We start from the raw sequence: 15718 nt of genomic DNA, 5'->3' as shown, positions 1-15718 counted from the left end.
GGGTCTTGGTGAGGGTAACCTGCCTACCACATGGTAAGTGCTCCATCAGCATTATCGCTGACATAAGGACCAGGCCATTCCTGAGTCCTTTAGTTCTGGCATCCCCAGACCTAGCACCTAACCCCATCTTCCCACTAGCTTTTCTCCCCCTCCTACTCTGCATTCTGTCTCATGTTTCATTTCCCCCACTACATCCAGCATCCAGTTTTTATTGTGAGCACACCAAGCGGAAGAAGGCACTGGGATGCCTATGACTTATTTCGGGAGACAGCCTCTCCCCGAGTGGGAGGCATCTTTAAAATAATTTTTTTTTTTAACATTTATTCATTCTTGAGAGACAGAACAGAGCATGAGCTGGGGAGGGGCAGAGAGAAAGGGAGCCAAAATCCAAAGCAGGCTCCAGGCTCTGAGCCGTCAGCACAGAGCTCAAACACAGGGCTTGAGCTCACTGACTGCGAGATCATGACCTGAGCCGAAGTCAGATGCCCAACCAACTGAGCCACTCAGGCGCCCCCCAAGTGGGAGGGATCTTTAAGGGCAGATTACAGGACTGCCTTCAAGACCACCACAGCCTTGTGGTGGGGTCTGAAGAAAGGCAGGATGATATACGCCTCAGTTTCTTCTTCAACATGAGGGTGCTGGTCAGGACAGGCGGGGATGTTAAGAATAAACTAACACCAACATGTGGAGCTATTCAGAGAACTGGTACTTAAGTCCAACACAAGAGGCCTGCCAACTGATTTGCTTTGGGAACAGAATGTGCAAAGGGGAACTTTGAACAAGTCACAGGGAGTATATAGCAGGAGAGGAAGAAGACAGAACAAATAAAATGGGAGAGGGAAAAGGAGGAAAACAGAAGAGGCTGGTGGAGAATCTGAGGGACAGTCAGCAAGTTCTGTAGGGCCGACAACCATCATCTAGTTGCAGAACGTTCTGGGTTGCATCTAGGGAAGGGGACAGGTGTGGGGACGCCAGCATTTTCAAAGCTGTCCCATGCCTTCCCCTTTCTGACGGCCTCCTGGTTAGCTATGGGAACCAGGCATCTCCTTCTCAGAGCCGTATGCACAGAAGTTACCAAGTCTATGTAGTGACCTTCTCCTGTCTGGGCAATTTTCAGTGACTACAACCGACAGAGATTAAAAGGACAAATTTCTGCTTTGCTCAGGATTTCACGTTTGCTTGTCTGTTTAGTATTTCGGTCTTAATTCTATTATGGGGGGAGACACAAACAGGCGGCCCCTAACAAATATGAATCGGGGTGAACTGGGGCCTCCAAAGACGTACACCAAGCCAGTGCTTCGAATCCTGGCTCCACCACTTATCAACAAGGTGTGCCTTGCCTTCCGCACCCGTAAAATGAAGATTGCCACAGCTTCAGCTTCAGGGAGCTGAGAGATGGGATTAGATGAGATTACGTTTGTAAAACACCCGTGACAATATCCAGCACGTGACAAACGCTCCTTAGGCATCAGCTCTAGTTTCATGACTTGTAGCTACTCTGAGATGGAGGACGTGGTCTCAGTGCGTGGGTCTCAGATGCCTGGTGCCGTGGAGTTCCTGTAAGAGGCCCACGGGGCTACTAAGGTCCCAAGCATTGTTCGTGGTCTGAATGAGAAGTATTTATCGTTATACACACATGTCACTATATTTATACTTATAACTGTAGCTTGTTTTCGTAGTGGTTATGGAGTCTACAAGACCGTTTGAATTAAAATGGCAGCCTCCTACTCACAGAAGTTTGCAAGCAACTGAGCGACCCACACATATGCTTCTCGGAAGACAGAGGGGAAGTTCCCTTCAGACTGATGCCATGGTTCCATCGTCACAGACAAAGCATCGATTCAGCTCACATTTGCTCTTGGTATTTAACTGTGGCAGGGAAAAGAGGGTTTACAATCAAGCTCTCCAAAAGTTGTCATCTTTGGTAGCAATTTCTCAGTATCCAAATGAGTAAGAAACAAAAATTCAATATACAAGTCAAATAGTTTAGCTAATTTGACTAAATTATCTAAGAGAGTCGTCATGGAGCTACCATGCCCCCAAACTGATATATAATGGGTGTTTTGTTACACTTTTTATAAGGCCTCTATGAGCTAATAATAAAACCTAATGTTTTTAAAGCACTTCCTAAGTCCATGGGATTTTCTTACTGTGCTACTGAAATCCTCACAATGACTCTTTTATAGATATCATTATGACCCATGTTTTAGATGAGTAAACTGAGGCTCCGAGAGGTGCAGAACTCTGCCAAGGCCACACACAGCTAGGAAAGTGGCAAAGCCAAATCAAACTCCGGCAAGTCCACTCCAGAGCCTGCTGCCCCAACCACTCACCTAAGGCACTCCTGAACGCCAGCCCGGTAATCAGAGCTCTGCCTTGAAATAAATATCCGAGTGATTTCTTGGAAGATTCTGGTTATCCTTAATTTTTTAAAAATTTTTTTTAACATTGATTTATTATTGAGAGATAGAGACAGAGCATGAGCATGGGAGGGGCAGAGAGAGGGGGAGACATAGAATCTGAAGCAGGCTCCAGGCTCTGAGCTGTCAGCACAAAGCCTGATGTGGGGCTCAAACTCACAAACCGCGAAATCATGACCTGAGCCAAAGTCAGACGCTTAACGGACTCAGCCCCCCAGGCGCCCCTGGTTATCCTTTAAAGGATAAGGTTAGAGGTTATCCTTTAAAGTGGCTACTTTGGGCCAGAATACCCCCTCTGTTTTTCTAAACATAGTGGGAAAATCTGCTTGGTTCATAGTAGGTGCTCAGTAAATATTTGCTGAATGACTGAATAAATTAATAGGAAGCATTTGTTCTTCAGACACTGACCTGTCCTTCCCAACCTTATACAAGTTTGATTCACAAACCTGATGATGGTGACATAAAGGGGGATAAACATGACCTATGCCCCAGAGGAAACTTGCTAGGATTAAATGAGCTAGTACATTAAAATACTTCACACTAGGGTGAAACAAAGAAGCAGTCAGTAAGCATTAGTGTTGTCACTGTTTTCACCAACAGAAAGGATGAGAGACAAGCTGTGAATGCTGGGAACCCTCTCCTTGGAGTCTGGCTGTGTTTTGGTTCCATTATTAAATTTGAGACAGACGAGAAGGACACATCAGCTAACAGGAGACAGCCATTGTTTATACCCTGAATCACCCAGCATTTGAAACTTTATCTTCTTCTTCTTTTTTTAATGTTTTATTTATTTTTGAGAGAGAGAGAGACAGAGACAGAGACAGAGACAGAGACAGAGCATGAGCGGGGGAGGGGCAGAGAGAGAGGGAGACACAGAATCTGAAGCAGGCTCCAGGCTCTGAGCTGTCAGCACAGAGCCCAACACAGGGCTCAAACCCACAGACCACGAGATCATGACCTGAGCTGAAGTCAGACGCTCAACCGACTGAGCCACCCAGGCACCCCTGAAACTTTATCTTCTTGTCCCTACAGGCAGCAGGCCAAATAAGAACCAGACAAGTAAGAACAGACTTGCAAAGCATGACTATTCCTCCGAGAGAGCTGCTCCAGGATAAAGGAGAAAGGCTGGAGTGTGGAGGAAGGGGGATTCAAGGACCACCAGGCATACTTGGAAATCCTTACTCCCAGGGATGACATCTGCTAGACTCTCCTGTGTGTGGTCAGCTCACGCATCACTCAGAATGGGGTGAAGATTCCACACACTCCTTTTGGGAAACACAGTGTCTTCGTCTGCTCAGGCTGCCATAACAACATACCACAGACTTTTATGTCTTACAGTTCTGAAGGCTGGAAGTCCAAGATTAAGGTGTCAGTGGATTCAGTTCCTGAAGGGAGCTCTCTTCTGGCTTGCAGACTGCTACCTTCTCATCGTGCCCTCACATGGTAGAGACAGTGATCTCCCTCTCTCTCTAATGTTTATTTATTTTGAGAGAAAGAGAGAGGGATGGGGAGGGGCAGAGAGAGGGAGAGAGAATCCCAAGCAGGTTCTGTGTTGTTAAGTGCAGAGCCCGATGTGGGGCTCGAACCTACAAACTGTGAGATCGTGACTGGAGCCGAAATTAAGACTCGGATGCTTAACTAAGCCACTCAGGCGCGTTTCTCCCATTTTTCTTAAAACACGTGTCCATCTTGGTCTTCTGTATACCATGTGGGACGGTGACATGGGCATGGAGAACTTCTCCCTACCACAAGAAACAGAGCAGCTCTGGCACAGACAGCTGCTGATGCAAGGCAGTGTCAGGGACATGGGAAGTAGTGGGGGGCGCGGGCCCCATGCCGCCAGCCAGTCTGACTGTTCCTCAGAAGTCTGACATATGGACGTTTAGGTAGAAACTCCTAATTTTGAATGTAGCCTCAAAACCGGCTTTAAGTCCTGTGTGGGGGTCTCCTGGGTGGCTCAGCTGGTTAAACGTCCGATTCTTGACATTGACTGAGGTCATGATCTCACAGTTCATGGATTCAAGCCCTATGATGCGCTCTGCGCTGACAGTGTGGATCCTGCTTGGTTTTCTCTCCCTCTCTGCCTCTCCCCTGCTTACCCTCTCTCTCTCTCAAAATAAATGCACGTTAAAAGAATAAATCCTGTGTGAGATAAATAAAACCCCCCAACATGCTTCCAGGTCAGGTCTGGTGCACACATAGACGTACATACATAGTCGTAGAAAATGATGCAGGTGCTGATAGCGGAGGGGAGAGAGTGATGCAGTTGTTCCTTTAGGTGGAGAATATTTACACAGAAAGACCCTCCGTTCACCTGGGCTCCACCAGCATCTCCTTAGCTTCAATATTTTCTTCAACAGCTTTCTCCAAAAGCGCATGAGGCCAAAGCTAAAGGTGGAGAAACAGAGGTAAAATATCTGTCTCCCCTCAAAAATCCGTTCAGCCCTACTGAGGGCTGAAGCCAGCCATGCAGAGGAGAGCCAGCCTGTGCGAGAAAGAGAGACAGAGGCAGACACAAAGAGGGAGAAAGGCACAGATGAGGAGTGCACTTTCTCAATCACTGTTTAGGAAAAAGTGACTCATGTGTTACACAATGGTAAGTAAAGCTTTATCCAGACCAGAGGTAGGTGCAGGGACCCCTGCAAGGGGGTGTGCAGTAAAGAAGAGATACTGAGTTCAACTCCAAGTACAAGGAAAAGTGGGGCTTTATAGCCAAGGTGGAGGAGGATGGAAAATTAGTAAGAGGAAACATCGAGGGCTTCTGACAAAATCAACCTAGTAGGATTCTTCCTGAAGGCAAGCCGGGGTGATCAGACATCACCTGAGGGACGCTGGGGTGTGAAGAACCCGATCAGGTATCAAGGGTTGGGGTATTGGCTAAAGTGACCCTGCTGGATTCTTGCTAAAATTGGGCGATGCATAAATGAATACAGAAGTCCAAAAGCCAAGGCCTTGTTGAGAGTTCAGAGGAACCTAAGTAGAGTTTGGTCGAGGAACCTTTGCCACCACCGCCAGAGTAAATGGATTCTCTCTCTCTCTCTCTCTCTCTCTCTCTCTCTCTGACAGACAGGAAGACTGATCTCCAGAAATAGGAAGTGCCCTTAGGTTTCTAAAGGCACAAGTTGTTCAAGACTGCAAAAGATGCCAAGGGCCCCCGCCCACCGTCTACCTAAGAGATAGAGACCTTCCAGGTCAATGCACAGCCCCAACCCAACTTCCAACCCCAAATATTCCTTGTCCTGTCTGCTTGTTTTTGAAATAATATCAGCCACCAATTTCTGAGCACCTGGCAATACACATTTCTCCGTCTATTCTTAATCTAGTAATAATAGGGGTAGTGTGATCTCTACAGGTAAAACCCCCTGAAGCTCCGAGTTTTAAGTACTGAAACCAAGGAGGGTCACACAGGAAGTGACAGAAATGAGCCTGAAACCCACGTCTTTGATTCCAGAACCCCAGCCCCGAAGCACCTGGTTAGAGCACTCAGCCCGTAATAATAACCCAGGCTCCCTAAGGTCTGACTCGGCTACTACGCTGGACTCTCTCTCCCCGTCTTCTTCGGCTGAACACACTCTGCCGCGTCTGCCTGTCTGGGGCGCGCCCGGACCCCTCCGCCCAGAGAAACCAGGAAACGGCGTCCGCTCAGGTTCGAACCCCGCCTTTGCACTAGTGGCTGCAAAGGCGCTGGGCGCACCGCCCGCGCGCAAATAAACGTTGGCGCCGCTGCCAACCGGATTCGCCGTCTCGCGAGTCTTTCGCCAAGGATCGCGCGAGGTCTGTGATTGCCGGAGGCGGAAGTCGCTGACGCCGCAGCCGAAGGGAGGACGAGACTACACGTCCCAGAGTGCCCAGCGCCGCGCTGGAAAGGCAGACGCCTGGGCCCACCCGGCTTACAGTGGGGTGCAGCGCGTCTTTGGGGGTCTCCCCAGGAGGCGGCTCGGCCAGGGCATCAGAGGGTGGGGCTTCGTCTTCAAGGCGGCGGCGTCTTGGTTGCTGAGGCCGTGCCAGGTCTTGGGGGGTTCTGAGCCTCAGTTAACACATCTGTGAATGGGGACATTAGCCGTTCAAGGTTGTAACAAGTTCAAAACCATTCAACACGTTTTTCAGAGCATGCTGAGTCCTCCCCTGTGCTAGGCGTAGGGGTTACCAGAGTGGTTAGCAGGCGCTTATTTTCTTGAAATTCAAATTCTACCAAGAGAAGCCGCTTTGATCTTCATTAGCATGGTGCTCTTTAAGAGGTGTTTGGGGGGCGCCTGGGTGGCGCGTCTGACTTCAGCCAGGTCACAATCTCGCGGTCCGTGAGTTCGAGCCCCGCGTCGGATTCTGGGCTGATGGCTCAGAGCCTGGAGCATGTTTCCGATTCTGTGTGTCCCTCTCTCTCTCTGACCCTCGCCCGTTCATGGTCTGTCTCTCTCTGTCCCAAAAATAAATAAAAAAACGTTGGGGGGGGGGGGGGAAGAGATGTTTGGTTTTTTTTTTTAATGTTTATTCATTTTTGGGAGAGAGAGAGAGAGAGCGCGAACGGGGAGGGGCAGAGAGAGAGGGAGACACAGAATCCCCAACAGGCTCCAGGCTCTGAGCTGTCAGCTCAAACCCACCCACTGTGAGATCATGACCTGAGCCGAAGTCAGATGCTCAACCGGCAGACCCACCAAGGCACCCCTAAGAGGTGTTCTTAAGTTCATATGATTGACTTATTAATCCTCCTCGGGTATCTAGAAATCTTACATTCCTTTCTAGAAGGAGAAAAGAAAAGCCCTCGCAGGTCACAGAATGGGAGTTAGACCTCTTGCCCAACTCTCAAGCACCGAAGGCTGTAAATAGACACCACTAAATCTGCACAGAAGTAGGAAATATTACAGACCACTGCAGCCCCTCAGTGATGAACAGCCCCTGGTCCCTTTAAAACCCTCTTGGCTAGGCAGAAACCAGGGAACTAGCTTTTGGACAAGAGCCACCTTCTCCGCCAGATGGCTGGCCTCCTGAATAAAGTTCATATTCCTTTCCAGTCAATACTCCTCTCTTGAGTGTTGGCCTTTGGAGGGACGGGCAGCTGAAGTTGGGATCTGGTAACAAGAGGCATACAGTGATGAAATCACTGCACAAGTAAGTTAGTGATATCTTTGGTACATCCTGCCATAGGGTATACAAGTGTACAAGCATACAAGGGTATACATCCTGCCTTTGGGTTCAAGTGATAGTTGAGCAGAGGTGTTAAAGCAGGATGGAATTAACCTAGGGAGTTGGGGGGGAGAGCTCTACACAGAAGGAACCTCAAGTGTGAAGGTCGCTAGGCCTGAGAGATTGGGGTGAATTTAAAGGACAGAAAGGGGGGCGCCTGGGTGGCTCAGTCGGTTAAGCGTCTGACTTCGGCTCAGGTCATGATCTTGCGGATCATGAGTTTGAGCCCCACGTTGGGCTCTGTGTTCACAGCTCAGAGCTTGGAACCTGCGTGAGATTCTGTGTCTCCCTCTCTCTCTGCCCCTTGTCTGCTTGTGCTCTCTCTCTCTCTGTCTCTCAAAAATAAACAAAAATTAAAAAAAAAATAAAGGACAGAAAGGATGGGGCGCCTGGGTGGCTCAGTTGGTTAAGCGTCCAACTTCAGCTCAGGTCACGATCTTGCAGTTCACCAGTTGGAGCCCCATGTTGGGCTCTGTGCTGACAGCTGGGAACCTGGAGCCTGCTTCAGATTCAGAGATTCCCTCTCTCTGCCCCTCCCCCATTCACACTCTGTGTTTCTCTCTTAAAAATAAACACTAGAAAAAAAAAAAAAAAAAGACAGAAAGGAGGGACCCCTGGGTGGCTCAGTCAGTTAAATGACTGACCCTTGATATCAGCTCAGGTCATGATCTCATGGTTTGTGAGTTTGAGCCCCACTTTGGGCTCTACACTGACAGTGTGGAGCCTACTTGGGCTTTTCTCTCCCTCTCTCTCTCAAAATAAATAAATAAACTTAAAAAAAAAAAAAAAAAAAAAAAAAAAGGACAGAAAGGAGACAAGTATGGCCCAGGATCAGGAGATGAAGCTTGGAAGAGAGGCTGGAGAGGTGAGATCATGCAGGAGGGCCTTGGAAATTCTGGTGAGGATTGAGGCTTTTATCCTAAAAGCAATGCGAAATCAGTAGAGTTTGCGGTTTTAAGTAGGATAGTGTTGCAATACGGTAGGAAGCTTTGTGGAGTAGAGATCTCGGAGAGAACAGAAGGAGCAATGAGACCAGCTGGAAGCTCCTGGAATGTTTCAGAGATGAGGTAATACTAGCAAAGGTAGTAGTCACAAGGTGTGGAGCTAACTGAGATTCCTGAAGCAGAAACAGCAGTTAATTGGGCTGGGCTGAAGGAAAGAGAGGGCAAGAAAAACTGATCAGTAAAACAGGGACCATAACATCTACCACTATAGGTACCATTTTGATTAAAAGAGGCAAAACGGGTGCCTGGGTGGCTCAGTCAGTTAAGCATCCAATTCTTGATTTCAACTCAGATTATGATCGCAGGGTTCATGGGATTGAGTCCTGCGTCAGGTTCCATGCTAATAGCGCGGACCCTGCTTGGGATTCCCTCCTCACTCTCTGCCCCTCCCCCTGCTTGTGTGCGCATGCTCTCTCTCAAATAAATACATTTTAAAAAGTTCTTAATGTTTATTCATTTATGTAGAGAGCGAGAGAGAGAGAACAGTAATACAACATTTCCATAAATTGTGAAAACATGCACAACATACTACCTGCAACTTAGGGATACATGCCTATGTAGCAAAAGTGTGAAGAAATGCTTAGGAATTGGATAAACACCAAATTCAGCCTGATGATTGCTCATGGCAGTGGGGGCAGGAGTTGGAGAGAGATGTGATGGATAAGGCTTGCAGCAGGCAATAAACTGCAAATTTTAATGTTTTTTTAAATTTTTTATTAAAAAAATTTTTTTTGAGAGAGAGAGAGCACACAAGCAGGGGAGAGGGGCAGAGAGAGAGAGAGAGAGAGAGAGAGAGAGAGAATCTTAAGCAAGCTCTGCACTGAGTATGGAGGCTCATTTCCACGATCCTGGGATCACAACCCGAGCTGAAATCAAGAGTTGGATGCTCAACCAACTGAGCCACGCAGGTGCCCCTAATGTTTTTTCCCCCCTTAAAATGCTTTTTTAAGCAGCATCAAAATAGTTATTATTGGGAATTTGCGTTCTTGAAATATTGAAACCCAGCAAAAGTTTTCATAAGTAATTTTAAATAAATGCAGTGCTAACTTTTAAGCAAGCATTATTGGTCGTATGCTGTTTCTATTTTAATTGTTTTACATTCTTACCTTCTAAGATTTTTACTTGAGGCATGACATATACCAAGTAGGGTGCACAAATATCTCATGGTAAAGTGCACATATCTTAAGTGCATGACTCAAAGAATTTTACAAATCTATGTATTTGTGTAACTTCCACCCAGATCAAGGTATAGGTCATTTTCAATACCCTAGAAGTTTCCCTCATGCCCCTCCCCAGTCAATACTCCCAACCCCGACCACAAATCTGATTTCTATCGCCTTTGGTTGATTTTTTTCCCCTGTTCTTAAACTCCATAAAGGGCATCCACCCAGTACTTCCTATTTGCTGTCTGGCTTCTTTCACACATCATTATGTCTGTGAGATTCCTCCACGCTGTTGCATGCACAATTGTCTCATTTTTATTGCCAAGGAGCATTTCATTGTATGACTATCCCATAGTTTATCCACTGTCCTGTCACTGAACATTTACAGTTTCCAATTTGGGGCTACTGTGAATACATTCTTCAATAAATATGAATAAGTTTCATGTAATCTGGTAGATGTTTTATTGTACCAGGTACCGTGTCATTGATTTTGTGATTCCCGTTGTAAAAAATGCTCCCTACTGCGCGCCTGGGTGGCTCCGTTGGTTAAGCGGCCAACCTCAGCTCAGGTCATGGTCTCACAATTCATGAGTGAGAGCCCCACCCACATCGTGCTCACTGCTCTCAGCACAGGGCCCACCTCAGATCCTCTGTCCCCTCCTTTCTCTGCCCCTGCCCCACTTGTGCGCTCTGTCTCTCTCTCAAAAGTGAACATTAAAAAAATGCTCACTATTGTTATTTAATATTGTGACTGTATCATTATGACATGAACCTGCTTGGTGTACTGCACAATGCAAACCCCCTCTCTCCGCGCCCCCAGACACCTACAAAACAAAACAATTTATCCCCACACAACCCTGAGGTAGGAGGTTGGTGTTGCTATTCCCATTTCGCACAGGAGGAAATTTATTCCTGGATGTCAGGTGACTTGTCCTACCTAGGTCCTGCAGTTGAAAAGAGCCAAAGCTTGGGGCACCTGGGTGGCTCAGTCAGTTAAGTGGCTGACTTCAGCTCAGGTCATGGTCTTGCACTCTGTGAGTTCAAGCCCCGTGTCAGGCTCTGGGCTGACAGCTCAGAACCTGGAGCCTCATTCGAATTCTGTGTCTCCCTCTCTCTCTGCCCCTCCCCTGCTTGCTCTCTCTTTCTCTCAAAAATAATAAACATTAAAAAGGTTTAAAAAATAATTAAAAAAAAATTAAAGGGCCAGAGCATGGCAAAGGCTTCCACAAGTGGAGATAAAGTCATCCACCGGGAGCAGGAACCAACACTCTGCAAAATATCAACACTGGAATACCCCTCCCCGGCCAAAGAAGAAGATTGCCCCAGTGAACACGCAAGGACAGGATGCGTGAGAATGCGTGAGAGCAGGTGGTTGGAGCCTGAGGGACCCTGCAGGAGAGCCTCCGGGAAGGGGTCGGTGGAGCCAGGCTAATAGCGTTCCACCAGCGCCCGCCCACTGGTGACCCTGGTTGCAGTAGATCCTAACTTTCAGGGAAGGGACAAGAGCTAATATTATAAATGTATTGATGTGTTCCGAGTAGGTGATATACGCCCCTGTTAACAAGCCAGTACAAAAGGAGACAGAGTAAAAATTAAATCTCCTTCCCATTCTTGACCTCTAGGGCAAGTGACCTCCCCGGAAGCAACCATCTGTTCCAGTCTTCAGTACTTTATGGAGATACTCATGCCCCATGAGCTGCCTTCCGCTATACCCTCTATTGCTCCTTGTTTTCCTCTCATCAACATCCTTAGGCAATCAGTCTGTATCCGTCCAGAGTCATGATGGGCAACTCAAATTCGACAGACTGTGGGCCCGCCCTTCGCCACCTCTCTGTCCTCACTTTCCCCCTACTCTCTCCCTCTCTTCTGGTTCATGCTGCTCCAGCCACAGAGGCCTCTTTGCTCTTCCATGAACACATCTAACACACTCCTGCCCCAGGGCCTTTGCTCTAGCAGTGGCTTCTTTTCCGTCTGTGTGGAATGCTAGGACCCTAGATATCTTCATGCCTTTTTCTTTGCTCTTTCACATCTTTACTCAAACTTCCCTTCCCAGTGAGGCCTCCCTGACCCCTTCCTGCAATTGTAAACCCTAGATGGCCCTATATCCCTTAAATGCCATCCTTGGTATCAGGGTACCCATCCAGGGTACCCATCACTATTCAACATGCCCACATTTTACTTCTTTGTTTTGTTTATTTGCATCTTGACCCACCTAGGTGCAGGCTCCTGAGGGGAGTGAGTTGGTTTCTTCCCTCTCGAACCCTCAGCCTCTATAGCATCATATAGTGGGCCCTAAAAATCTGTGCAAAGAATGAACACTGGGTGATTATAGCACAGCCTCAATTGTTTTTCTTCCAGTTTTATTGAGATATAATTGACTACATTGTGCAAGTTTAAGGTATACAACACAATGATTTGATGCACATATATATTGTAAAATGATCACCACAATAAAGTTAGATAGCACATCTGTCACCTCCCATAGTTATCTTTTTTTGAATGTGGTTAGAACATTTAAGATCTGTTCTTTTAGGGGCGCCTGGGTGGCTCGGCCGGTTAGGCATCCAACTCTTGATTTCGGCTCAGGCCACGGTTCTTGTGATCGAGCCCTGTATCCTGCTCTGCGCTGACAGCGTGGAGTCTGCTTGGGAATCTCTCTCTCTGCCTCTTGCCCACTCTCTCTCTCAAAATAAATAAACTTAAAAAAAAAATCTGCTCTTTTAGTGACTTTCAAGTATAAGATACAGTGTTGTTACCTATAATCACCATGCTGTGTGTTAGGTCTTCTGGAGCTATTCATCAGATAACTGAAACTTTGTAGCCTTTGACTTGCATCTCATTTCCCCCACACCCCAGCCCTGGGCATCCACCATTCTACCCCGTTTCTATGAATCCAGCTCTTTTAGTTTCCCCGTATAAGTGAGGCCATACAGTGTTTGTCTTACTCCATTCTCTTCAAGGACCATATTATATTCTATGCTGTGATGGCTGAAGAATACCCCCCGCCCCACGCCCCAAAATATCCAGTCCCTCCTCCAGAACTTATAAATATGTTAAGTATGTTACCTTCTATGACAAAAAGGACTTTGCATATATGATTAAATTAATAATGTTGACTGGTATTCGGCCTGGCCTGGGTGGCTCAGTCAGTTGGGTGCCTGACTCTTGATTTCGGCTTAGGTGTTCAGGTCATAATCTCAGGGTTCATGGGGTTGAGCCCTGTGCTGGGCTCTGAACTGATGGTGCAGAGCCTGCTTGGGATTCTTCCTCTCTCTGCCTCTCTCTGCCCCTCTCCCACTCACACGCACACTCTTTCTCAAAATACTTACAAGTTAACAACAACAAAAAAGAATGCTGGGACCCCTGGGTGGCTCAGTCAGTTGAGCGTCCGACTTCTGCTCAGGTCATGATCTCACTGTTCGTGAGTTCCAGCTCCACGTCAGGCTCTGAGCTGTCAGCACAGCACAGCTGAAACCTGTTTCAGATTCTGTGTCTCCCTCTCTCTCTCTGCCCCTCCCATGCTTGCACTCTGTCTCTGTCTCTCAAAAACAAAGCAAAACAAATATTAAAAAAAAAAATGTTGAGGAGGGGAGATTATCACAGATTATCCCAGCAGGCCCAGTGTAGTCCCAGGTGTCCTCACAAGACAGCGGTAGAGGGAAATTTGACTCCAGAAGGCACATGGCACCTGCATCAAGAAAGGGGAGGGGCCGTAAGCCCAGGAATGCAGTCTCTAGAAGCTGGGGAAAGGCAGGGAAATGGATTTCCCCCCAGCACCACCCTGCTGCCACCTCCGTATTGATTTCAGACTTCTGTCCTCCTGAACCGTGAGAAAGTAAACGTGTGTTGTTTAAGCCTTCCAGGGGCGCCTGAGGGGCTCAGTCGGTTGAGCATCCGACTTTGGCTCACATCACGATCTCATGGTTCGTGGGTTCGAGCCCCGTGTGCGACTCTGTGCTGACAGCTTGGAGCCTGGAGCCTGCTTCGGATTCTCTGTCTCCTTCTCTCTCTGCCCATCCCCAGTTCATACTCTGTCTCTCTCTCTCTCAAAAATAAATACTGAAAAAAATTAAGCCTTTCCAGTTGGTGGTAATTTGTTACAGCAGCCATAACAAACGAGTGCATGTGGTGTGAATGCCCATGATTTACTTCCTGGCCCACTCCTGGCAGACGGGTAGGCTGCTTTCTGTCTTTACTATACTGGGTGCCAGGAGCCGTGGTTCTCAAAAGGGGAGACTGTGTCTCCGGGGGGTCAGTGAATAATGTTTAGAGACATTATCATTATTGTTATTATTATTATTTAAGAGAGAGAGAGAGAGCAAGCATGAGCAGGGATGAGGGGCAGAGGGAGAGAGAGAATCTTAAGCAGGCTCTAAGTTCAGCACAGAGCCTGATGCAGGACTTGATCTCATGACCCTAGGATCATGATCTGAGCCAAAATCAACAGTCAGACACTCCACTCCACTGAATGAGCCACCCAGGTGCCCCAGGAGACATTTTTGATGTCACGGCAGGAGGGACAGTGCTACTGGCATCCAGTGGTGGAGGCCCAGGGCTAAACATCCTATAATGCATGGGATAGCCCCACAACAAAGAATGACCCAGCCTCAAACATCTGCAGTGCTAAGGTTGAGAAACTCTGGTCTATCCCTAAGATCTGTTCCTAGAGATAGAATTTCTGATTACAATGTCTAAATACAACTGCTGAGCCAAAGGGTGTGTGCTGTAGACATTGCCCTATTGCCCAGGGCTAATATTAACCCTAGGAATGTGCTCGGCCCCTATGTAGCAGCACACTGCCTCTGAGATGTTGGCGTGCTAGGTGTGGGTCCCCACAGGCCCTGGGAGATCCTCAAGCCTGGTAGGTAGGTTTGTGAATTTGAGGGGTTAATAGCTGAGGCAGGGGCTCCAAGGGTCATTCATTTAACAGCTGGGTCCTGAGCACTTGTCTGATAGATCTCCATCCTCACGGAGGTCCCAGCCCGATAGGGACACTGACCTGAAAAGAAACCATGAGATACATACAGAGTACGTTGGGCAGTGAATACGTCAGACTTGGGAAGTCAAGGAGGGCATCATGCAGGAGGCAACTTGTAGCTCATGTGATGGTTAGTTTTAAGTGTCAACTTGACTGAGGGGCGCCTGGGTGGCTCAGTCGGTCAAGCGTCCAGGTTCAGCTCAGGTCGTGATCTCACAGTTGGTGAGTTTGAGCCCCACGTTGGTCTCTGTGCCGACAGCTCAGACCCTGGGGCCTGCTTCAGATTCTGTGTCTCCCTCTCTCTCTGGCCCTCCCCCGCTCATGTGCTGTCTCTCTCAAAAATGAAAACAAACATTAAAAACATTTTTTTTAAGTGTCGACCTGACTGGGCCGAGGGATGGCCAGATTGCTGGTAAAACATAATTTCTGGGTGCATCTGTGAGAATGTCTCCGGAAGAGATTAGCATTGATTCAGTAGACTGAGTAAAGAGGATCTCCCTCCCCAGTACTAGGTGGGCATCACCCCATCTGCTGAGGACTCTAGAAGAGCTAAAGGGCAGAAGAAGAATGGATTTCCTCTCCCTGCGTGAGCTGAGAGGACAATCTTCTCCCCGCCGCTGGTCGGCCAGGGCAGGGCAGAGAGGCAGACAGGAGCGGGGAGCACAGAGCTTGGGGACAAGAGCTGAAGACGGGGAATTGGTAAGTGTTTACGAGACAGGGCCTGACCCTGTGCCAGGAAGGAGGGTCGGCAGTGACAGCAGAGCCTCATTTGGAATGGGGCAGGAGGGGCCGGTTGTCCAAGGCACGAGCTCCCGGGTCCTCAGGATCCCCGAGGGCCTTGGGTCTCACACGGTTATTTTATTTTATTTATTTAAAAAAAATTTTAAACGTTTTATTTATTTTTGAGACAGGGAGAGACAGAGCATGAGCAGATGAGGGGCAGAGAGAGAGGGAGACACAAAATCCAAAACA

Source organism: Prionailurus bengalensis, chromosome E3 (assembly GCF_016509475.1).
Source record: "Prionailurus bengalensis isolate Pbe53 chromosome E3, Fcat_Pben_1.1_paternal_pri, whole genome shotgun sequence".
NCBI classification, from domain to species: domain Eukaryota; kingdom Metazoa; phylum Chordata; class Mammalia; order Carnivora; family Felidae; genus Prionailurus; species Prionailurus bengalensis.
Note: the sequence above shows the minus strand (reverse complement) of the source record.